The sequence below is a fragment of the Psittacula echo genome (assembly GCF_963264785.1).
Source record: "Psittacula echo genome assembly, chromosome: Z".
Taxonomy (NCBI): Eukaryota; Metazoa; Chordata; class Aves; order Psittaciformes; family Psittacidae; genus Psittacula; species Psittacula echo.
Genome location: NC_137742.1, coordinates 22,654,460 through 22,680,746, shown reverse-complemented (window position 1 = coordinate 22,680,746; position 26,287 = coordinate 22,654,460).

The following is a 26,287-nucleotide window of genomic DNA, read 5'->3' as shown; positions in this document are numbered from 1 at the left end:
ATACAAGGCTATGTGCTTCTTCCAGCCCAGGATGGGGACAGTGATGGCTCAGAAAACAGGTAATGCCTCTTCCACAGCTGAAGCTCAGCTGGGGTTGGATGTGATTCCTGCACATGGTGACAACATGACAGTCCATGTGCACTTTCAGTGACACATTAGCAGAGACGGAGGGTTAAGTGGATGTGGAGATTGAACCACCAGTAGGCAAGAGTGTCCCAGATAACTGCTGAAGGAAGTGTGCTGCAGCTGCACTTGCAGAGGTCACCTTGCACCTACTCTGCAACTAGAAGAGCTGTCTACAGCTATACATTCAGCACCTTTCCTCACCTCACACAGCACTCAGTGAGAATGACTCCACCACCCCCTTTCCACATACACAAAACTTTTATTCCTCTCCTAATAGGGAAGACGCTTGTCATCCAGCTTGATGTAGTTAAATTGACGTATTTTGTCAAATCTTACCTAGTGGCTGACATTAAATTGGAATGCAATAAAGAGATAATGGCTAGAAGTATTATTTCCTGGATTTGCACAATGACCTATTTAAAAACAGAATAAGTATTAACTGATTCTGTAAACATGCAACTATCAATTGACAGAGCACTTCTGTACTTCAATTCTTCAAATCAAAATTCTCATTTGCATAATATTCCTGAGTGTGGGAAAAAATACAGTTTCGGTTTTCATATGTTTTAGCACTGTAGGAAAAGATCTTATTTCTCATAATGTTGTATCCTGTCCCAGAACTAATAAATATTTTAAGCATTTAATGCATTTTTCAACTCTGCTGTATGAAAAGGACAGAAGAACCTGTGCAGTGGTGTCAAAGACATCTCATGTATTAAGTAAGTCTGAGCAACCTCTTGGGTGCTTCTCCACCTGGAAATTTAGATTTACATCTTATCCATCAACTGAGTGAAAAATGAAATCGTTCCCTGCTCTCCAAGGTAACCGTGCACCAGTTTTGCTGGTAGGAATGCAATTCTTTCAGCAGTTAGATGCTGTACATTCTGTCGCCCTGTGAAATTTCACAGGTCACTCTCACCAAGAAAATATGAGAAAATTAAATAATACTTCATTTAACGATCCAAAATCACCTCTAGTTAAATTGGTCCAGACAGATTTAGTCCTTACAAATAATGGCTTATACTTATAAATATAAATTGCACCAGTCATTTTCTTTTCTTTAAGTTTGAGATTTTCAAGAAGTAGTAAGGAAGTCAGGAACCTCATGATGAAATTCCATAACACTAAGCTACTAAATTTATGAACCCACTGAAAAATCCCACTCTGGATTTGTACACTGGAAATTATTGTATTTAAAAATAAAAGTCTTATTATTTTTCTATATGTATGTAGAAAGGTGAGCTTATTTACACATTCACAGGCATGCACACACAGAGGCAGACACAAATGGCACTATTTATTATTGTGTTAATTAAATCCATTGGTATCACTAAGATGTGAGGCATCATTAGTACAGGTGAGGATCACAATGTCATATCAGAAGCACTGGATGTTCTTGGGAATGACTGCAGTAAAACTATGATTAGATTTATAGTCAGGATGAAGGTCATCTGCTGAGACATCAATGAAAGGAACTTTGGCAGGAAACATAAGGTCTTGTTAACTGACAACAAAACACTAGAGATAAAGAAACCTGAAACGTCCTTTGGCATCAGGAAAGCAGGGGTTGAATCTGAACCATCCCAGAAAGATCTTGTGAAATGTGGCAGAAAAGAACTAAACAAGCAGAGCAAATGAAGACTATGGGAGATTGTCACCCATGTTTACAAACAGGGTGATAGTTAAATGCTATTGAAGCAAAGGGGCAATGATGAAGCAAGAACATACATCTATGTATGTGGGAATAGATGTAAGATGGAAATAACCATAGAATCATAGAATAGTTAGGGTTGGAAAGGACCTTAAGATCATCCAGTTCCAACCCTCCTGCCATGGGCAGGGACACCTCCCAATAACCATGTCACCCAAGGCTCTGTTCAATCTGGCCTTGAACACCACCAGGGATGGAGCATTCACAACTTCCTTGGGCAACCCATTCCACTGCCTCACCACCCTCTCAGTAAAGAATTTCTTCCTTATAGCCAATCTAAACTTCCCCCGGTTAAGTTTGAACCCGTTACCCCTTGTCCTGTCACTACAGTCCCTAATGAATAGTCCTTCCCCAGCATCCCTATAACCACCCTTCAGATACTGGAAGGCTGCTATGAGGTCTCCACGCAGCCTTCTCTTCTCCAGGCTGAACAGCCCCAACTCTCTCAGCCTATCTTCATATGGGAGGTGCTCCAGTCCCCTGATCATCCTCGTGGCCCTCCTCTGGACTTGTTCCAACAGTTCCATGTCCTTTTTATGTTGGGGACACCAGAACTGGACACAATATTCCATGTGAGGTCTCATGAAAGAGTGAGGTCTCATGAGACATAAGTTGTAATCTTCCTCAGAGGAGCAAGGTGGTTAAACAACCTCCTCGTAAGAATAATGGGGGCAAGAAACCGAATATTTCAAGATGAAGCTATTATACAGAAAGATCAACCACAGGAGAAGTCAATAAAATTATGCAACGCTGACAACTGTTATTCAAGGCAACTGCTATACTAAGACTGGTATAATAAAGGTATAGTACATGAAGAAAGAAGCCATAAAGTTCTGTGAGTGAAGAAATAAGACTGTTTATTATTCTAACACGAGGAAGGTCACCTAGAGGTTTAATCTTGAGCTTTAAGTTGAAAAAAGATAGATGGGACTTTCTCATGATTATAACTTCTATTGAGTATCCTCTGTAATGTCTATTGGTGTCTTTTAGGGGCTGGTTGTTTTATCAATAAAAATATTTTACTTTTCTAGCTTCTGGTCACTCTTTTGTCCAGATGGAACAGGAGAATTAGCAATTGGAATTCAGCAGCTAAGCTGCATAATTTTTTATTATTATTTTTTAATATCAACCTGAAAATAGCTTTTCATAATGTATGTATCAGATTTTAAAACCAAATATTATTAATTTTAATCCTCCTTTTTCCTAATAGTATATCTAATGACATTTCAGTGTTAGGAACTTATTCCACAACTTTGCATGTCCTAACTGGCTTAGACCCCTTCTGTCCTTTTTTCTTCCGCTTTCTTCTGAATCTAGCATAACTTCCTTGTCATTTGTAGCAACCTTTTGCTTCAAGCTAACTAATTAAGCACAGGTTCAAAGTCATTGAACACTTCCACAGCCATGTTTTTTGGCCCTGAACTTCAAGGTTTTGAAAGGGACCCTGAACTGGTAAAGGTTCTTCAAGATACTCTTGCTGTCATAGCAACCCACAAATTTCACAGAGGGACAAAAGGTCTCAGTGGAATCCCTATGAGCAGCAGGGAGAGGTAACAGGATGGAAATCTTCCATTCCCACGTGCAGGAGGAGAAGCTGAGCTCACTGGCTGATTTACACAGCCACCGCATGGCTTCTCATGAAATCAGGGAGCTTGGCAAGCTTTCATTATGGCATAAAGATCCTACAAAGCCCTGTCTCATTCTTCCTCACTGCTGTGTTTTTCTGTGCTTCTTTCTTCTCTGAAGAATCGTGTTTTGATTTATTTAATAGGAATCAAGAAGATGTGCTTATTTAACTTAGGCTTAGCCCAGACTCTGCAGTCATTACCAAAGTTTTAAATAAACCTAGGAGAAGGCCTTTGGGTGTTGTGTCCCATCAAGCTTGATCTCTACTTGCACAACAGGTAGATGAAGATGGCCATTGCCCAACTTTAGCTTTCACAAAATAAAAGCATAGTAGGGGATGATAAGAAGAGGCAAGAGAAAAAGAAAGAGGAGGCCCTAAATGAGAATATGGTAAAGCTGATTTACCTCACAGGAAATGCAAGACTAATACAGGCTGTCAAGTAGTGCTTACAAACTGCTGTCAGTGGCTTTTAATTTTAACCCGCCACACACTTTCGCTTTGTATGTCCTGAGGCTCTGCAGCTAGGAAGTGTCATTTTGCTGCAAATATTCATCAGATGTTGGTGAAAAGACCATCACACTAATTAGCTTTATTGGGTTAAGCTATATAGTAAAACCCAGGTCACTGGGGACAAAACACCCTGAAAGGTGACCTTTATTTACCTGAACAGGGATTAATCTGGTAGATGATAAAATTGTTGCTTAATATCCGATCTGAAAAACTATTTATATGTGCAACTGCTTTTTGCATGCAGTCACTGGGGATTTGAAACAACATACTTCAGATTATCAGTGCATGGTGGATTTATTTATCAGCACAATAATGACCAGCGAGTGTCTTCACACATCTCCTCGTCTGAGGAGCATATCTTTGCCTTCACTGTGATGTGCTCACTACTGACTGAGACTGTTTCCCATTGCCTTTGCCCCTTTTGGGGAATATAAAGGAATAAAGAGAAACTGGGTGCTAAGGAGGGGTGGCTTTGCTTTCCCAATCAAATTACTGCATTACTATTAATTTTTATAGGACATATGCATGTTGTTTAAAGTGCATATAGGTAGAATGACGGGGAGCTCCTGGTTAAAGGAAGCTGGAATAAATAATAAATACAACATTATGAAAATAATCCAGGGGAAGAAAGAAGCTTTAGGAGCACACGCAGTAAACTGCTGCCTGCCAGCCTGATTCAACCCTTTCATCTGTGGAAGACAAATAACAGAAGGAGTGTAACTCAAAAACCCCTGCGTCCTCAGGGAGCCCAGCAACCTGTGTCAGGGGGCTCCTGTATGTGGTGGCAGTTCCCCATCCTGCAGCTTTCAGCATGGCTTCGTTATAAATATTGTCATTACCCACAAACTTGGCACTTCCATCCTCCTTCCCTCCATGGCAGGAGGGCTTTCTTGTAGGATGTGAGATCTCCTCTCTGCTTTCCACTTGGCAGGGACAGGAGGGAAGAGGGTGGGATTTGGGCTTCCCAGGGAGAGACTTGCCCTGGTGACATGGGAGGGGCAGGGTCCTGTGATGCTGCACCACTGTACACTGAGCAAAGCCCAGCAGTCTCCGACACAGCCTCCAGTTGCTGCAGCATTGTCAAATTGCTTCATGCAAAGTTATCATAATCTCCAGGTAAACTCTGATTTCTTCTTTCTCAGTTTTAGCTGGAAAACAAAACAATTAATTAAGAAAGCAAAACACAAGACCTAAATGTTATTTATGCCCCTAATTATCTCATTCTGGTGGGTATTTTAGTCCCTGTCTGGTCAGAACATTAATTACCTTCATAAATACAGCAAAAGTTAAATAATAAGCACCAAGGGCGACTGAAGCACTGCAGTGATCAAGCTTAAATGAACATATAAATTTTATTAATGGATGCTTTATACAACTCCATATATTATAAATCAAACAAGAAACCTATTTCCACCTTCTAAGGTTGCAATGAAAAATCTTTAATATTATTGAGGATAATTTTTATTAAGTTTAAAACTCCTTTTTTGCAGTAATGAGACTGTTATGGGGATAATTTAATCTGGTTTGTCATGAAGCACCTCAGCTTGTTAAATAAGTTAATAAATGACTATGCATTAATCAAAGTGACAAAGCTATGAAGAGCTGAGGATGGGAGACAATTCTGGTGATAGTATTAATTAGTATTTAATTAGAAACTTAGGGGCCATAAATAAAAGAATCACTGGAGAGACGTTTATGCAAACTGCTTTGAAAGTGTGTTGGAGTTGTATTTGCTTTAAAAAATACCCTCCCTTCCTTCCTTCCTTCCAAATTTCTTTCCTTTCACTTTTTAATTCCTTTCCACACCGTACGTAACAGAGTTGCAGTGACATCACATGGATAGAAATGAACTGATGTTGGTTTTAATTTTTTCTGATTAGGGGCCTTGCACTTCAGTTGTGCTTCTCACTCTGGCTTATATGGAAGATTTTATTTTACTTTTTTTTTTTTTTTTTAATTTTAGATTCCTTATTTCTAGACAGGCAGAAGGCAGAAAAAAAGAACAGAAACACGAAGACAGAAGGCAGAGGATTTCTATTTCTGCATTTTACACGAGATGTGCATCACTTTTCTCTAAGGAAGAATTGATGTCACAGTGATGCCGCTGCAATTCTCTGTATGCAGCAATGTCTTCTGTTCACGAGAAGGAGACTTGTTTGTTATCTCACATTACAGAACAGAAGCGGCATTTATAATTAAAGCCCTTTTGTTGCTTCTCTCCACGAGATGCCCATTTCAAAACAGACAGCTCCTGCTAGTGAAAGAGATAATATAGCTCTCCGTTGTGCTTTTCAGGCTGTCTTCCTGAGGAGCAGACTTTATTATTTGTTGCATTTACACAAGAAGGTTACCCACAGTAGAAGTGCTTTTTCTATTCACCAGTCTATCTTTGTCATGGCTCATTTATGTGTGAACATGACTGACTGAAGCCAACATTATCCACAACTGACAAGTGCCAGACCTACAGTTCAATCAGCACCTTCCTTAAGATAATGCCAAGGGCCAGCTGTTTGAAGTTGTGGGACAATAAAGTGGAGAGACAATTAGGGTCAAATTGATCCAATTCCTTGTGTATAAAAAGGATTCTACCTAATAGCACATAGCTCTTTTTGCTCTCCAAACACATTAGACCTTAAACAGGGACCTGGCCTTCAAGGAAATGTGTGACTGACATGAAAATGCTGAAGCTTTGAGGTAGTTTCTTTAGCCATTTCTTTCCAAGGCCTTTCATCATGGTGTAGTGTAAAACCAAGATAAAATTCACCTGGTACCTAGGGTTTTTTGGTTATTTTTTAGTGGGATGTTTAGACTGAAGAGCCCAGTGATGACACAGAGTTCATTTTTTTTCTGTTTTATATTTGTTTAACAAATCATTTGCATCTATTAATAAAATTAAACCTGAGAAATGAGTAAAAGGCAGCTCTTTCAGTAATTTCAGTGATTCCCAATTCCCACTGCCAATATAAGAAACTGAATTCCTGAATACATTTCTTCTCCACCAAACACAGTAGTTAACACAGATATTCCTTCAAGATTACCACATGCTTCTGCTCAGTAATACATGTCAACTTTGGAATTTAATGAGATATTTTACCGAAATTTCAGAAGTAAGGAGCTCAGCAGTAGTCACTGAAGACTCAAAAGAAATTTGGTACCTTCAAGCATTAAGACACAGAACTTTTACATATTTCCCTTCCTCAATCCCTTAATTAACAAGCCCCTGAAGTTGCATGTGAACATGTATTTATTTTTTCTGGTTAGAGATAGGTCTGCATATTTTAGTAATAAGAAAGGGTTTTCTTACCTCTGCCTCTTGTTTCCCATCTACTATCTACTTGTCACTCAACCCACAAAACCGAATTTATTACCTTCCATTACAAACCTGAAAGTAGGAGGCCAAACCTGCTGTGTGGACCATAGGCTGTATGTTGGCTGGTCTTGTGGTAATTTCAGTATTTCTTAAATGTCCTGTGAACCCAGTAGAGAGGATAACATGTTCCATAATAACTTTTTTTGGTTGCAGGTGCTGCTCTGCTTGGGTGTCTTGCAGCCCTGGCTGGTCCTCCCTGGGCAGCATGTCCACAGAGACTGGAGATGTGCAAGTGCTCACCATGACTCTCATCTGCTTCAGTTCCCACCTTTTCCTGCCAGTGAATGCACAATCTGTATTGCTCTGGAGGAGAAAAAAAACCACAGGTAAGAGGAAAAGATCTGGTCTGCCTAGCTCTCTTTTGAGGCAAGCCTTGGCAGCCTTCCACACGTTCCTACCTAACCTTAGTTTGTCTTCAATGTAACCAAATAGAAATTAATACAGTGTAGGCAGCAGAAATGAGATTGAATGAGAATCTGCATGCACTTTACTCGGGCCCAAATACCCCTGAGGGTGTTGGGCTGCAACAGACAAGAGTAGGTGTGCTTCACTGGTAGTAGCTGTTTGTAGACATAGTACGGGGTTACGCCAACAGGTAACACAACTGCATTATCATGAACAATGTCTGGAGAAACCTACTTCTCTCTGTTGATGAAGGAAGGAAACCTCAAAAGCTCAGGCCAGCCCTTACAAATTGTACCTAGTCAATAGTGCTTGATGAAAAATAATTAGGACAGAAATTATATCTGTGCAAGTAAAAAGCATGAACTCTTGCAAGGGGGTTTTATGTCATGTTAGCAGAGGCCAATATATAGGAAAACCGCAGGCACACTATTTGTCTTGATAGTAAAGCAGATAGATAAGCTTTTCTACAGAGCAGCATAAGCTCTGAGTATTACACAGAACACACCACATAAACACAATGCAATACTTACAACTTTTATCAAATCATATATCCAAGCACTTGCTCTGGATATTTTCTTTATAATACTCTCAGCTAGAGAGACTCCAAGATTCAAGGTCTGTGCATAAGCACCACACTTTTAGGGGATCTGTATTTCTGAGCAGTAGAACCTCAGATTGCTCTTAATAAGAGCAATGATTGTCCATGTAACATTTCATTGTGTCTTCTCAAATTAGCTGCAAGAATTAGGTGCTTAACAAATCTATGCCTATTTAATTTTTTGTGAAGCACTCATTATCAAACCGGGAGTGCACAGCTTATGTCTGTCCAACAACACAGGGAAAAGAAGTAAAATGAAAACAGAGCGTTAAGCTATCTTCAGGTTACTACTCAGGCAGTTTGCAGCAGGCATTATATGATACAGTTGCCTTCAAAAGTATAGAACTGAACATAATAGCACAGCAAGTACCTCCCAGTCCTATGTGCTTATGGATTTATGTTATCAGAACAGCTCTAATTACAATATGAAAAAAATTTATACAGACAAATAAATTATACCTTTCCTGAGCTTTATGTACCTTGCACTTATGGCCAGCCAAAAAATTATAATTACCTCTCTAGTTCCAGAAAGCATTTCATATACACTGGAATTTGGCAAGCTTCCATGGCTTTAAAATTGTATTGAAAAGCAAACACCTCATGTACAAGGCATGTAATTGCATATGAAAATGGATGTTCTTCCTTTTCATTTGTTAGTGCCTGCTTTGATGTGTTTAAGTTTGATGTTCATGGGCATGGGAGGATGAAAGCAAAATCTGGAATACTCAAAAAAAAGGTAAAGCAAGAACTAAGGTAGTCTCTCGAGTCCTGCGCTTATGTTCAGGTAAGTGATGGAGCCACATCTGGATACAAAACCAAACCAAACCTGTTTTTCTGCAGTTGCTCTGAAGTTTAAGTTAAGAAGGGCTCATTAACTTTAACAGGCAGAAGATCTGATACAGTGATCTCCAGGCCTTCAGGAGGAAAGTGGAAACATCACTGAGCACAGCCCAGTGCAGCTGTGACATGGGCTGTTTACATCAGGAGGGGCATCCGTCTGCACTGTGATGCTGGCGAAGTTGAAATAATGAAAATTAACTGTTTCAGCTCCTGTCATTAATATTTTTGTATTTTCCAGGTTTAAACTGGTGTACTTGCATAGCGCTTCTCAGCAATAAGCAGAAGGCAAAGTCTGCACACATGGCTCCATGGAAGGGGGAGAGGTTGACAGCAGGCGTGGATGTGGCAGGACTTTACTACACATCTAGAGGCTTTGTGTGCCCGGTTACATGCCTTCTTACTCCATAAGTGTACTCCATAAGATATAGACACCCGCATATGTCTGTATATGTCACAGCCCTTATCTCTCCATTATTAATTGTATATGTAGTCATGGGCTAAAGTGACATAATACCAGTCACTATTGTGTATGTTTACTGGCTTTGCCTGGTCTGATTAACACATGTGCTGTGAACACACTGAACACTGTTTGAAGGTTGGAGAAGAGCATAGCGAGAAGGAATTGCTGCCACGGAGTAACAAATCTCAGCTTGCTTTGATAGTTTGCTGCTATTAAGTATCTTCCCATTATCGTGTTAAAAGGTGTGCTGAGCTTTTTCTCAGAATCACATAATCATTAGGTTGGAAGGTACTATTGCAGGTCATCCAGTCGACCCCCCCACCAAGGCAGTGCCACCACCAGCAGGTTACACAGGAACGTGTCCAGTCAGGTTTTGAGCGTCTCCAGAGAGGGAGACTCCACAACACCCCTGGGCAGCCTGTTCCAGTGCTCTGCCACCCTCAATGTAAAGTTCTTCCTCATGTTGAGCTGAAACTTCTCATGTATTAGGTTAGGCCATTGCTCCTCATCCTGCCACTGAGCACCACTGAAAAGAGCGTGGCACCATTCTCCTGGCACCCTCCTTTGAGGTATTAGTATGCATTAATGGTATCTCCTCTCAGTCCTTTCTTCTCTCGACTAATGTTGTGGTTTAAGCCCAGCCAGCAACCTAGAACCACATAGCCCCTTGCTCACTCTCCTCCCTTCATCCCCCCCGCTCCCAGAGGGATGGAGAGGAGAGTTGAAAGAATATAACTCCCACAGGTTGAGATAACAGTCCAGTAACTAAGGTATAACACAAACCACTGCTGCTAACACCAAGAATAATAACAATAAGGGAAATAACAAGGGAAGAGAATACAACGGCTCACCAGCCATCGACCGATACGCAGCCCAACTCGAGCAGTGATCTAACTCTTCCAGGTAACTGCCCCCAGTTTCTATACCGGGCATGAGGCCCTGTGGTATGGAATACCTCTTTGGTTAGTTTGGGTCAGGTGTCCTGTCTCTGCTTCCTCCTTACTTCCCCTCCTCCCTGGCAGAGCATGAGACTCACAAAGTCCTTGGTCAGAGTAAACATTACTGAGCAGCGACTGAAAACATCAGTTGTTCCCAGGCTGAAAGTCAAAACCACAGCACTGCAGCAGCTACTAAGAAGGAGAAAAATGACTGCTACTGCTGAATCCACAACAACTGAACAGGCCCAGCTCCCACGATCTCTTTTCAGAGAGATGCTGCAGACCCCTGATCATCTCTGTGGCCTCCGCTGTATCCTCTTCAGTAGCTCCTTGTCTTTCTTGTACTGAGGAGCCCAGAACCGGACACTGCTCCAAATGCGGCCTCACTAGGTTCAGTAGAGGGGGAGGATCACCTCCCTCGACCTGCTGGTAACACTCCTCCCAATGCACCCAAGATATTATGGGCCGTCCTGGCTGCAAGGGCACACTGCCAGCTGATAGTCAACTTGTCATCCACCAATACTCCAAGGTTCTTTTTAGCCAAACTGCTCTCTTTTTATATATGTAATTTTCCTTAGATTTTTTCAGTTTTATTTTTGAATAATCCTTTTCTGTATGAGCCCTTGCATTTGCTACTAGTCCCTGAGCATGCACAGAGAGAGGAGGGGAGTCTACATCAACAAGTCGAGATGAATTTCAGGCTCCTGTTCCTTTCTGTACCACTGCATTCTGCAGCATACAGCGAGGGAAGACAAAACAGAGGAAAGCACTGCAAGTGAGTGGTGACACCCTGGGTGAAAATACCTGATTTGGAATACTTCTGGGGGCTATTTGGGTGTATGATTTGAGGATAAGACAGAGGGATTATGTTAAGCCTGCTTCCAGCACCTGAGTGGAGGCTCAGGGAGCTGCAGGGAGGGAGCAAAGATCGCCACCCAGCAGCCCAGTAATCTCCACTGACCACATGTGCATGGGAAGGGGGCTCTGACACACTGTGGGCAGCACCATGTGCCAAGGGTGAGCCAGGAGCCCTGCTTGACTACAGTCCCTCCCCACACCCACCACTGTAGGGGGGGACTTTGGTACTGCATGTGTTTAAAATCACTGCATTGATATGTGGTCAACCACTATGTCAAGGTATGTTCATGGTGGAGTCATCAGTAGCCAGACCTGTGCTGACAGTGCCATAGAAGGTGTAGACGATTACTGCCTCTGTTGGTAGAAGCAGCCAGCTTGGAAAGAAGAGATTTCCTGAAGTAGATTCCCAACGGAAGTATTTTACATTTCTGAAGGGCTCATTAGTGAGAAATGAGAGAGCAAAATATCAGTCCTTTGAAGACAAATAAAGCTTTTCTAAACCACATTAAATAGAAATAGGCTTCAGCAACACTCTTTGCACTTTCTAATTTTGTGTAAACTTCCAAGGTGTCGTGCTCTGGGCTTCTCTCCTAATAGGTGATCTGGGCCTGGATACTCTCCTTCATTTTGAAGAATTATTTATTAAAGAAGAGCTAGGAACCCCTTACTTTCCTAAATATTATTCTGAACTCAGTTTACGAAGTTTTTTCATCTATAGAATAGAATCATAGAATCATAGAATAGTTAGGGTTGGAAAGGACCTTAAGATCATCTAGTTCCAACCCCCCTGCCATGGGCAGGGACACCTCACACTAAACCATGTCACCCAAGGCTCTGTTCAACCTGGTCTCGAACACCACCAGGAATGGAGCATTCACAACTTCCTTGAGCAACCCATTCCAGTGCCTCACCACCCTCTCAGTAAAGAATTTCTTCTTCATATCCAATCTAAACTTCCCCTGTTTAAGCTTTAACCCATTACCCCTTGTCCTGTCACTACAGTCCCTAATGAATAGTCCTTCCCCAGCATCCCCATAGCCACCCTTCAGATACTGGAAGGCTGCTATGAGGTCTCCACGCAGCCTTCTCTTCTCCAGGCTGAACAGCCCCAACTCTCTCAGCCTATCTTCACACGGGAGGTGCTCCAGTCCCCTGATCATCCTCATGGCCCTCCTCTGGACTTGTTCCAACAGTTCCATGTCTTTTTGATGTTGAGGACACCAGAACTGCACACAATACTCCAGTCCAGAGGTCTCACGAGAGCAGAGTAGAGAGGCAGGGTTACCTTCTTCGACCTGCTGGTCACGCTCCTCTTGATGCACACTGCCGGCTCATGTTCATTTTCTCATTGACCAACACCCCCAAGTCCTTCTCTGCAGGGCTGCTCTGCATCTCTTCTCTGCCCAACCTGTAGCTGTGCCTGGGATTGCTGTGACCCAGGTGTAGGACCTTGCACAGGAATATTACTGTAATAAGAATATTACTTTCTTCACCATCTATTAGGGTTGATTAACGGATGACTCTGCACGCATTTATCTACACAGTGCAAGGTCTGATTACATTCAACTTAATTCTGTCCCATTTTTTGGCTGTGAAAATTTACTAATTTTTTTCCACATTACCCAAATGTGGACAAAGAGAGCTTATCCTATAGTAAGTTGAGACTTCTTTGTTTAGTTCAGCAAGGTTACAGCATACCTCAGCTATGTGCTTCTGAAAGGCCTAATACCTGTCTCTGTATGGAAGTAATGTAAGTAATAGGGCAGAGGTCAGTAGGAATTCAAAGAAATAATTCCAAAACCCAGTAGGTTTCATGAAGAGTAATCTCCTTCTATGTATTTAAGAAGTCCTATGAAATTCTGCAACAACACTGTATATTTCTAACATATTCTACATGGCTGTTGGAAAAAACTTGGTGGGAAAGTTATTATTTTCTCTGCAATTCCAAACTCCTTTTCCAAACACGTTCATCAGAACAGCACTAAAAAGTAATAGTTTCAATGCTGGACATGGGATATGGGAACTGATTGATTTCCATAAGAATTTTCTCATAGAAAATGAGAATTCGGCAGTACAAAATTGGAGACTCCGTGTAGATACCAATTCCATTTGATTTTGTGTGTTTACATCAGTGTAAAACCTGACGTTAGCGACAAGGCTTGCCTGCCTCCTTTCTGTCTTTATCTCCTTGTGGATGACAGTTCTGGCAAGCAGTGTTGGCAGTGAAGGCTCATTAATAATCGACAGCCCTTTACGCATGGAGCAACACAATGGAGCAGAGTTTTGGTTCAGGTTTAGAGGAGCTGGGCTGGCTGAGGGACACATCTCTAACAGGCAGTTCCTCCTCGGGGACCTTGCATGCCCACACTGAGAGGTACTTACTGGGGTTATAGTTCCTTATAAGATTGAGCTAAATCCCACCATGAGTATATAAAACTAAATACATCATATAAGGCAGAGAAGGGCAACTGTGATCATGTGCTCTAACCACTTTTGCAACAATGGTCGTATGCTAACTGCTGAGAGTTGCCATGTCCCTTTCTCTGCCAATGAAGGCGAGAAGCTGGGAACCTATCCCTGAGAGCACCATTGCCACCATTGTTGTGGCAGCCCTAGGAGCCTCTCTCTGCTCAGCTCCCATCTGTAGGAGACCAGACCTACATAGACATTTCCAGGTGGGACCTCTTCATCATTGAACACTGTGTCATGTACAAGACATTTCCTGTATCTCTAATGATATCACCTAGAGTTCCGTATGTTTTTCTTTTCACAGATCTGTTATGTTTATAGCTACTTTATGCTCAACAGAGGGTCTCAGGACTTCTTCTTGTTGCCAACCAGCAACCTTATAGCAAAATGTTTGTTCACTGGTGAGTGAGTAACCCTGTGCATGCAGCAGCAAATCACACACCACATCTGTTGGTTCTATTCACAATTTCATCTGGTCCTTCCCCCGAGATCCTCCCATCCTCTTCAGTGCCAGCAGCGCTTCCTACACCTCCAGTAGCCACCACCCAGTCCATTGTAATTTCTCATTCTTCATCCGGACAAAGAATGTCTTTACAAAAATGGCAAGGGGAAGCCTAGATGTCTGACTGCATTTTTACACTCCTTTGTGTTCCCATTTGCAGCCTTTCCACCAGCACATAGCTCCCCTATTTCCTCCTCCTCCTCTGCCACATTAACATGCATTCCATTCCTCCCCACGTCCCCCACCCAAGCATACTTTTGTCACCAAAGTGATGGCTATTACCACAGCTTGGAATTCGTATTTTTACTGTGTAATCAAAGTACTTATGTGAGATAAGCAATCTCACATAAACCATTTTGTATATAACCAGATCTAAGAAGGGGGGGAGGGGTGGTGGGGCGTGGGGAATCTTCCTTGTATTCAACAGAAAGAAAAATCCCAAAAATCTATATCCGGCCTCTCTGCCTCTTCAGATTTATATTTCAAATGTGTATTTTAAATACAACAGCTGAAGAATGTCTGCCGCTGACGACATTGAGACACATTCAGCTGGAAAGTCGAGTTCATCAAAAGCATGAGCCCAATAGGAGTAAAGTAGCCCTGGGAAAGGTGAGGCTAGAATCTCACCAAAGCTGGCATTTCTCATCCATGCCAGGTCAGTGGATAATCCTTCCTGCTCAGAGCAGAATGACAAGGGGGAGGATGGAGCTCCTTGCAATAGTAAAGCAAAGGTGAAGTGAAGAAAGATCAATATCTGGAAACTTCTACAGATACCATAAAATGAGTCCAGGATCAGCTCTCCTATGGCCTTCTTCTGCACATCATTTTCTTGATGGTATCATTGTATCCTTCAAACAGCAGCCTGTGAAGGACAAGGTAGAGCCCTGCAGCACTGGGAGAACAGGGAACTGTCAGCAAGGAAACACAGGAAAGTCCTACCTGCACCGTCTGCATTTGATTCAGCCCTGCTTGCAGTACCCAGACTTTCACTATCTGCCAGCAAACCCCATTTGTGCATCATTCGTCATGCTCTCTCAGGCCAGGAGTTACATCAGGTTTTGCCATTAGCTGCATCCTCACAGCAGTCACTGTATCCAAGGCGGAGTGCCCAAACTGTTGCCTTTTCCCCGTTTTGCACTTGCAGGAAGGGGTTGCATGTCAACATCACACCTTGACACCTTGGGCAACACAGCACACAGTAATCCAATCAAACAGAGGTTACAGAGGCTCACATTGTCTGTCTATGAGGCCTTTGCAAACATGGACTTATGTTCAGCCTGATAGCCTCAAATACACAGACATTCTCTGATGCCTTATGGGACCCACGGCTACCTCTTCAGTGACAATGCACAAACACCTTCATCATGCATGAAAATCAGTCTGAAAACAGTTGTTGCTCTTTTAGCACTATATCCTCCCAGACAGGCACTACTCTACTAGCTGTACCTCGCTTGCTGGGAGTCAGAGCTTCCCTTCAGGATCTGTTTTTCCCTCCCAGATGATGGTGGTGGATGCGTGCTGTCTCTTTGTTGAACAAGCCACCAAAGTGGGCTCCAGGCAGGAAGCTCATCTCCCCAGGGACCCACCAGCTGCATGCTTGCTGTTGTGGGGTAGACAGGCATACAGGCTGGGGGCTTGGTGCTGTTAGGTATAGCTGTATGACTGTACACAGCAGTGCACCTCCTGCCATGTATCCTGAGGTGCCAAGTGAGGCCTTCATTAGTTTACAAGGGATTAGTGTTGCAAAACATGTCAGCATCAGTGCTCTCCACAGCAGTTTCTTTGCTTCTTTCTTGCTTTGATGTGTCTCGAAGCCTAACATGAAAAAAATCAAAGAGGAAATTGTCATACACTGCAAGAGCAGAAGAGCTTTTGAGTTGTCTGGTCTGCTCATCTGAATAACATAGACTGTTGTGTTTCCTCCAGATGTTTTTTCAAGTCTGGAGCCTGGGCTGATACAGCCAAGCACAGGGTGCCTGGTACCTAGAACAGTGGGTTCCCGCTGTCTGCTCTGCCCTATGGCCAGGGGACAAGAAGCTGAGCAGCTCCTAGTGGGAAGGCCACACTCTCTGGCTTCTATTGCCAATCAAGTCATCCCTTTGTACCTGAATGTCCATCTCTTGTGATCAGCATGGACCTGACCTTGTGAGACAGCCTGATATTCTCAGGCAGTGGATGAGCTTCTCTGAGTCCCATGGCAGCACCTGCCATTCCCAAGCCATACATCTGTCATCTTGGAGCAAGTCTTTGTATATGTGGCAAATGGTCGTGATGCTGTAATTTCCTTTCTGGTCCCTTGTAGTTATTGTTGTGCATGTCCTGTTTTTCATAACTGTGGGACAGCTGGGTCAGTGGGACCCCCAGCAATCAACACCAGAGCAGAATATAGCAGGTCTGACAAAAGGATCCAGTAATGAGATTTGTGCATTTGAAGTTTAATTGTTCAGCATTCTTTGTCTAGTGCTTGTATTATTTTCTTGTGCTATACAATAGTTATCTTCATAGAATAGATTAGATTTCCATCAGACAAAAATGACTTAATCTATAATTAACCACTAAAATATATATATTATCTCCATGTCCACATGTACACACCCAACAAAAGACTCAACAAAAAGGACATGAAGTGCACTGTGTTTTCCATTACATGTGCCACTGAAAATACTACAGGAAAATATATTCCCATGGTACTATGACTTAAATGAAAGTTAATGGCATAGAAAAGAAGAATTTTTTAAAAACACCTGCTGAGCAATGCTAAAACAAAATGTAAGGGATGGATAGTGGCCAAAAAGAAAAAAAATCCTGAAAGTTAGAACTGAAAGAAAAATTTAGACAAAAACTTTATATCATTGATATATTTTTAGCATGAAAATCTGAAAAAAAAAGTACTATAAAAAAAAAGAGCTTTTGTTTAGCAAATCCAACTACAGCACCTGTTGTTAACATAATTGCAGAGTAGCTATATACAAAGTAAAATAGACAGGACACCCCTGTACCCCAAAAGCTCCAATATCCAGAGTATCTGCCTGCTTATAATTACAATGCTTGGAGGAAAAAAATGTTGCAGAAGGAAAGAGGAAAAAATGAGGTTTTTCTGGGTATTTTTCTCCCGTATGTGTGTCTCATTTGAATGATGGTGTATTGTGGTTTGTAGCAGAGGATTTCGTGCCTGGAATAATGAATTTTCTGATAGCATAAAATACCTATGCTCACCTTCAGCATCCATGGAGAAAAAGATGTTAAACACTGTAGTGACACACTGCAGCAGGAAAGATATTCATATTACTAATTTCAATTGATGCCAAAGGACCTGCTGACACCATCTGTGACACTGCTGTAGAGCTACTGAGGTTTTTGTTGTCAGTGTTGATAACTTTTACTGAATTCAGAAGTAAATAATACAAATAAATTCCAGATTAAAATATGCCAGGAAATTCTCTCTCTTTTAGAAAAAGAAAGCTGATATTTAAGTCTTAGACAAGCTGTTTTCTTCCTAAGATCTTTGCATACAGTACACAAACAGCTTACCACAGGCTGAGTGAACAAAGAGGATCCTGTTGGCTGCTCTTGGTAGCTACCCATGGGGATGCTCTTGCTCCAGGGCAGATGTACACCAGTGTCTCTCTCCCCACTCACGGAAAAAGTTGCTCCATATACACCATGGGCAAGAGCATACTCTTAGTTTGTAATCAAGAAACAGCTGACATGGTCTATCTGCATGCCCAAAATTACTTCACAAGAACTTTGCACTGGAACCGTATTCCAGGCAAATATTTACCCTGGTGCCACAGGGGATTTGATTTTTCCTTTTGTTCCCTGACTACTGCCCCTTCCTCCTGCCCTCTCCCTCATCAGTGTACTGGTGTTTCCAGTAAAAGACTGTATCTTCTTTCTAATTCCCCAGCTTCAGACACGCATGGAAAGTGAGGACAGTACTGGTGACATATAAGGCCCATGCAGTTGCTGGGGAGGAAGAGGTGGAAAATGAAGGTACTGACACTTCTTCCTGGCTGAAGGTGTGTGCTACCAGACTTTCCCCTCACATGAACCATAATGAAATGACACCCCCCAAAACAAGGTGTGCTTGCATCAACCCACGTATCTTCACAATCTATCCACAGAGTTATGTTAGTTGCAGTGTGTCTATAGGCATCTAACAATACAGAGTATAGATTCTAAAAAGAAGAGATTAAGATAAATCACTTAGAGCAGTCACATCCTTCCCTGGCATTACAGGGCTGTTCCTTACAGTTTGGAGCTGAAAAGCACCAAACTGTGGGCTTTGCACACATTCTTGGCATATTGTTCTACTTTCACAGGCAGGAAATACTTTTCTAATCTTCATCTGAATTTGCTCGAGCTGCTGTTCCCACTGCTATATAACAAATCTTTGGAAACAAGTGCTCTGCAACAACCGCTTTACAGATTTCCCCCTCCAATCTGCAGGCCTGGATTGTGTGAAAGATCCTGCCTTAGAAGTGTGCCAGAACTGCAGGGACATTACTGTTGTGATCAGTTCTGAGACCGGCTGCTCATGCAGATGTAAATGGGCACAGCAGTTTGATAGTAGTTTGGCTTGGGTATAGCCGGTAGGACGTTACAGGAACATGAAGTTGAACATAGGCAGAAAGCCTAACCAAGTGCATGGGTAAATGGTGAGGCTCACAGCTAATGTGGTTAAGAGTTGCTGTTATTCGCAGTCACTCCACTTGTTTCATTCTAATTTAAATACAAAGGCAACACAGATATGTTCAAAGCTAGAGATGCACTGAAGGAATGCCCTTAGGAAGGAGGGGATCCTGTTCCAAATCTGACAGTGATACTTTTCTAGAGCAAAAAAGGATAGGGCAGAGAAAAACAGAGAAAAAAATTCTTAACAACTTTTGCCTTTTAGAAAGCAGTATTTGTCTATCCTTTATACACCTCATTTTGATGTCTAGTTGATTTTTTAAAATGTTTTCGAACATGAAAGTAGACTTTTGGAGGGTTGATATTAAGGATTCCCTGTCTAGTCTCACATTTCAATGGTTGTTAACTTTGAGAGAATGACCTTCAAAGTTTCATTAATGTCTGTTCTTCAACAAGCTAGAATGAAAATTCAGGTAAAATTTTGCTTAGCGTTGAACTCTGCCAGTCTCTCTCCATGTTGAACGTACAAAGAAAGGATAGACCATGCCCTCGTTATTCTCCATGAGAAACTGGAATAACTGCAAAATTCTTTTTTTTTTTTTTTTTTTTACCTTTTCTTTCCTCAAGCTTACAATTATTCATCTCTTCCAAAGAGGAACCTGATACAGAGATGCTGCAAAAAAACCACTTTCGGTTACAAAACGAACTTCGGGCTTAGAGGGTTGAGATATTTTTCTGCACCTTTCTAGAGAACTCATAGCTCCCTTCTGTTTTTCTGTGGCTTTCTCAAATAATGCTGTTGTAGTTCTGCTCAGTCCTAGGCTGAGCTGCTCCAAGCAAGGACGACTGCCAGAGCTGCTCAGAATACCTTCGGAGAGGACATGCTGTCTTCAGTTTTAGTGACAGAGCAGCTGAGAACTCTCCAGAATTGGCCACGGGGGCTCTAGCCCAGATTCCTGGGACAGCAATAATCTTAAAGCCCTATGATTATAGGCAGAGGTATAGGTTTTTCTAAACTCCCAGGCTGTTCCGCTCAGACCTCTTTCTCCCTCCATAGTAATCTGAACTCCCTTCCCACAGCTATAGCTCCTCAGACAAGGTAATACTGGCCAGAACTGTTTCATTACCAAACTCCAAAGGTGGACATCATGCATGCTCTATAACACCAAATCAGAATGCAGTTTACAGACACAGCTTCTTCATCAGGCCACTTGGCAGCCAGTTCTTCATTTTGACATGCCTCTTACAGGCATGGATGTAAAAGATTGCATCATGACCGCATGGCACTGCAGCCCGTAACAACACATGTTCAGATAACAGCCGTGCTCTCTTGCAGCAGTAAAAAGTCAGAGGGTTGAAGGGGAAGGCAAAATCATCCAGCTTTTCCATTCAACTTAGATGTTGTAGTAAAACACAACTTGGTCCATATTTCTGAAGTGTGTTGAATAAAACCTAACAGCTCTACAGCCACAGTACTTTGGAACACTGTAACACTAAAATAAAGTGTAGATCCATCACAACATTCCAAAATTTGAGGGTTTGCACAAACGGAACCTGGATACTCCAAAATTCTTAAGATTTCAGATCACCAAAACCTGAGAAAAACAAAACTTCATCAACCTGCCCCTTGTATTTTTCCAATAAAAATAAAAGTGCGTATCAGTGCTGAATGCCTGCAGATTGTGCAATCTGAATATCTGAAAGGGAAGCCTTTTGTACAGACCTGAACTTTGCAGCTTTTTGGAAGCGGTAATTCAGCAGGGTAGTCAATAAGACTTGTAAACCCATTTACTGCATCCTTTAAATCAATTTCTCTCTGACTTCTTGTACAACATTTCAAACCTGCTGAAGCCCCAAGACATTTTTCTCCTGTGGTGCCTCTAAAATAAACCACCTAATAATCAAAACACATCACGTATTTTCTTTCAGAACCATGACTTGTGACTGGTATTTTAAGCATCATTAAAGCTAAGGAGCTGAATGTTAGAAATAAAGAAGCAAGTAGATCTTTCATGAGTTCCTGCCTTTCTTTCCACACTGTTGGTTTTGGCTTACTTTCAAACGAATGACTGCTTCAATTTCTTGTTACTGTTCTTTCTTCTACTGTCAGGTCTTAATTGCAAGCCAGCAACGCATTGGCTATGTGGACAAAATTAAAAATGCAATCAATATCAATATAAGCACCTGTAACTTTTTACTGCAATTTACTTACCTGTGTTTGTCTTTACGTGGCTTGGCAAAACATCTTACCATGGTCTAGTTTTTATTGTTTAAATATAAATCTGCTCTTATTCCCCAGCGCCCTTCAGTAACTTTCCTAATGTTTTGCCTTGCATCAAGTAGGAACATTTCGAAAACAGCAAGGAAATTTGCTGCAACAAATACGAGCTTTAGCCCCTCTCATCTAGATCATAACATGGGAAGTAGAGTTCAACAAGGTGTTGGTCGTGAGATATTTTCATCTCAATTGCCCTGGGGTTTTTATTCATATGATTTCTTTGATGGGCACCTTATGGGAAGAAAGAGTTATCGTTCTCCTCCATTCGAATATGTGGTACAGCACGGAATCAAGCCATCAAAAGTATGTAAAATCGTAACATCCCCAGGTTGATATAAACCACCTGGAAGAATTGATTCATATTATAACCTTTTAATTCAAAGCTAATCTACACACAAAGGTCTTAACACATACTTAACATGAAGTGGGGGGGTAAGCTAGAGTCTGAGTACTCATAGCTCATAAGCCGCGGCTGATGCCACTGAACGCTGCAAGCCCCAGATGGGTGCTGCGCCGCAGTACCCAACACCACAGCTGGCTCTCCAACCACAGTCAGCTCCAGAGGAGCCAATGTGGAAAACAAAAATGACTCAGCAGGCAACTCATGGTCAAGGTGTAGCCTCTGGGTGAAGCTCGCGTGGTCTGGCAGCTACTTCGTCACTGTGAATGATGCCAACTATCCACTGCAGGTTGCTGGACTTGAATTACTTTTAGTAGCACACAGTAAATCCATGTTGCATAGATCCACAGGTTTTCTGAACAGCTGCTGCTGCTCTTCACTAAGCGGCGTCAGCTTCTCCCATTGAACAATGCACCTAATTCGGTCCCTCATATTACATCCACCCACAGATTTCAATTTTTTCATTATTTGGAATTATTCACTAAATAATGTATGGGAACATCTTGCAGACCGTGTACATACTTGTTAATGCTGTGCCACAACTGTTTCTTGCTTACTAGCTGGACTGTGTGGCTGGTCATCAAAGCCAAACAGTATTTTTTCTCCCCAGACCAAGAATTGTTTCAGATTGCATGTTTTAAAAATGAGAACAATCAGTCATGTGCACTTTTTCACCAATATCTGTAAAATTTCCAATTCCTTTGCACATTCCTAAGAGAATGGATTTTGTGTGGTCATGTGTGCAGTCAAAAAAAAGTTAAACAAAACTGCAGTTGTGAATTAATAAAGTCAGCTCTTAGCCTAGTGGGCAAAATACTTACCTAGGAAATGGGAGATCTGTGTTCACCTTTCTTCTCAGCCTGAAGGCATGCAGTCGAGGTCCCTGCAGCTCCTGTGGCTTCATTATTCTCCACCTGAGTGCTCTACAAAGACACCCCTCTCCCTTTGACCAGTAATAATGATGAGTTTAGTGAAATGGGGGACTTGGGAGCTGCAGGGTAAAAATCCCAGGAAAATCTGATTTTGTAACCTCGTAACCTGGATGGTGGGAGAAGGTAGCCCAGACCCAAGTCCCTTTCCTGGGGAAACCCTCTGAACCACAGCAAGGGCGATGGCAGAGGTAGCACTGGTACCATGAAAAATATCTTCCAAGTAGCAACGCCTGCATGCCCAGCACCAAGGCAGTCGCTACACTCTGAGTCCTGAGGGGATGGACATCACTCAAATCTGAGTCAAGCACCAGGGAGGAGCAGGAACGAAAGAGGACATCTGGCTTCATGTCTCCTGTTGGCTGGCTCTGGGTTACTGCCTAGCCAGTTTAGGGAATTTGGGAGTGACCCTCTGGAGCTGTGTTACCCGTCCCATTAATTGCATAGGTGCTGTTATGACCTCTGAAGCACCCTGCTTGTGTTGGACACTTGGATTTTTAGACAGTCCATGGTACACACTGGAAGTCCTGTGTAGATGCTCTGAATCTGGGCCCTTCTTCGTATTTTCAGTTATTTCTTTTCCACTAACCCTGGAAATTATTCTCACCAGCACAGTGGAGGTGGAGTACATTTCAGGGCCTCTGGCAGACATGTCACTTCCTTCCAGCTTTCTGTTTGCCATGGCCCTGAGTGCATTGAAAGCACAGGGACAGGGCAGGAGACAGAGGAGGACCTCTAAGTCCAGACTGAAGGAAAAGCATGAGATGGTCTTTCATGTTTCAATGAAAAAGTAAGTTTAGCTTTTTAAAGATACCTACACAAAAGGTGAACTGCCATAAAAACGAAAGTGTCAGAGGTGAAGACCACGCAGAAGCTGTGAAGGAAAGAAGTTTTACAGGGAGGAAGGAATAAAAACAATATTTAATGGGTACAGTTTTAATATAAAAGCAACAAACTAGTGAAATGGGTCAAAAAAGAAGCTCTGTGCAAGACCCTGCATTTCTAATAATTGTTACTGATTTTGTAGGTGCCAAGGGTTTAACCTAAAAAAGTTATGGTGGTTTATGCACTACATCCTGTGCTTTGTTACTCAAAACATCCAACTGTAAGAGACAGTAACAGAGAAAGAGAGCACTTGCATTTTTCACCTAGTGCTTGGCTCATTTGAACTCTAAGGTACAACATGGTGCAAGATTTTTGTGTCTTGAATAACTGAACTCATACACATTTGCCATTGCCTGCCTTCACTTGCAGTGTTCATTAAACAAGAAATATTGAACATGAGGACACCACTGTGCAATAGAAGATGCTGTCAGAGGAATGGATCTACAGAGTGAACAGCCCTTGCAGCAAATCTGCATCCGCAGAGATGTCTCAGTGTGTCTCCCTCTGTCATTTGGTGGGTTTGTTTTCACAGTCACATCTGCTTTGTGGCAGTTAGTCCTTCTTTCTGCCTCTCTGTCTTACTCTATCCTTTTTTCCTACTTCCTCTTGGTTTACATCCTTCCTTTTGCACTTCATGTTTCTCTTTTATTGTTGTTTAAAAGAAAAGGAAGTCTCATGAAAGGAAAGGCTCAATTTGTCTCATTTCCTCCTCAAAGATGATGAGATGAGTCACTCTCAGACCATGTTACCCTCCCAGGACTCAATCCTCCTTTATATTCCAAGAGCCTAGAGATAAATCGGGTTTCCTCAGTTAATGAGGAATGACTAAGTTAATGACTTAATAACATCATTCAGGTGCTATGAGGGCTAACAGATATTGGTACAGGCCCTAAAAGCACTGTGTGACATAAACGTGGTAATAACTGATCCACTTTCCATAGGTGTCACTGAGCAAGGAGCCAGGGGAGGCAGCAGATTCCTCAGGGACATGAGCATAGCTGAGGACCTAGCCTAGGCAAGTGTCCCAGTACAACCAGGGAGCCAAGGGCAAAAGAAGCATCCCCAGACATTCCTCATCCTGCCAGAGGAACAGAAGAAGAAATCCCTTCCCCAGGGGCTGGGAACACTAGGACAATCACAACTTCTGCTGTGATGTTACAAGCCGCTGTGATGTTACAATGCATTTCAAGCTCTTTTTGACAACACACAGCTCAGATTCCCTTTAGGTAGAGGAATCCCACCCAGCAACCTCTCATCCTCCTCACCTGTATTAGCTTGAGCACATTCCTCCTGCTTTGCTGACAGTGAAACGTCTTGTGTGTCAGCACAAAGACACAAATGTCCATCAAGGCCATCTAGGTGGCCTAGATTCTCTCCTGCTCAGTCAGGGACGTCAGTGCCGAGGAGCTGCTTGAGCAGCACAGTTTTCTGCCATGTCTACTTTGCTTCACATCACCTAGGAAAGTTCTTGAACACAGCCCCTGTAAACAGAGGGGCAGACGGTTTTAAATTGCCTCCTGTGCTTGGTGGCACAACAGAAGTGCCCGCTAATGTTCTCAAGTTCAGGCCCCTCCAGGCTTGCATTTGAAGACAGCTACCTGTGTGTGCCTTTTTTTTCATCTGTAGCACAAACCCCACCAACTATTGAGAAGCACAGCCAACAGAAATACGCACTGAAAGGAACAAAACCTGGAAAGCAAAGCAGCAGGCTCACTCCTGATAACTGAACACAACACTGCTGAATGGCAGACTTGGTTGGGATGAGCTACCGCGAGTCATTTGCTCAGAATTACTGGGGCTGGGAGCATCGCTGAGGTAGAGTTCGTCACGTCCAGGGAAAAGCATCACATGCATGGCTCCCCTGCACTCAGGCGGACAAAGAGGTTTACCTTAAGGACAATGGTGTGAAAGGGTGTTCCAGTACTGTCCGTACCAGGCCAATGACTAAGGTTACCTCCTCACACTTTCTGACCCTATCAGATGAAGCTTGGCGCTTGAGGACGTCACCAGTTAGTAGCTGACTAAAGCATCCTCCCTTTCTGAGGATTGGCAAAGTCAAATGCAACATCAAGTTCACTTTCCAGCCCTGGACTCAAAGCAGGCCTTTCCCACAAGCTTTGTGTATAATGGGTGAATTCAGTTTGTCGGTGACTCCGAGAACACATTTTTTGTTATGAGTCAACTTAAAGTAAGTTACCTGCTTTTTGGAAAGGGAGAACTCACAGTGGATTAAAATGACCCCCAAAACAACATGTTTCATTTTATTCTTTGGATGGGGGGAGGAGAACTGTGTATTTTGCTCAAAATTAAAAAAAAAAGAGGCAGAGGGTGAGTTGTGAAAGCTTAGGGTGGCTGTCTTAACATGAAGCAAACAAAGTTGCCTTACAAATGATTTTACTTCCTGATTTTAATTCAGTTCCTATTTCCACATGAGAAGAAAATTATTCTTTCTATGATTCATTCTCATATGCAATTCAAAAGGTTTAAAAATATGCCTGAATTCGGAAAGTTTCCTATGTTGCTCCATAGCTTTATAGCTCAGGTATGATGCTCAGTAAAAAAGCCCAGCTCCTGTAAAAACTTCTGACCTGGGCAAGAAATCCCAGGGTGCAAGGTGGCCTCACACAGCATGGTTTGCAACCTAGCAATAATATAATAGTGAGTGCAGTGCTGGATGGGGGTGAGGAGGTGGAAAGTGGAGGAGAGAGAATGGGGAAGTCTGAAGAAACACAGGATGTGCAAGAGGCAG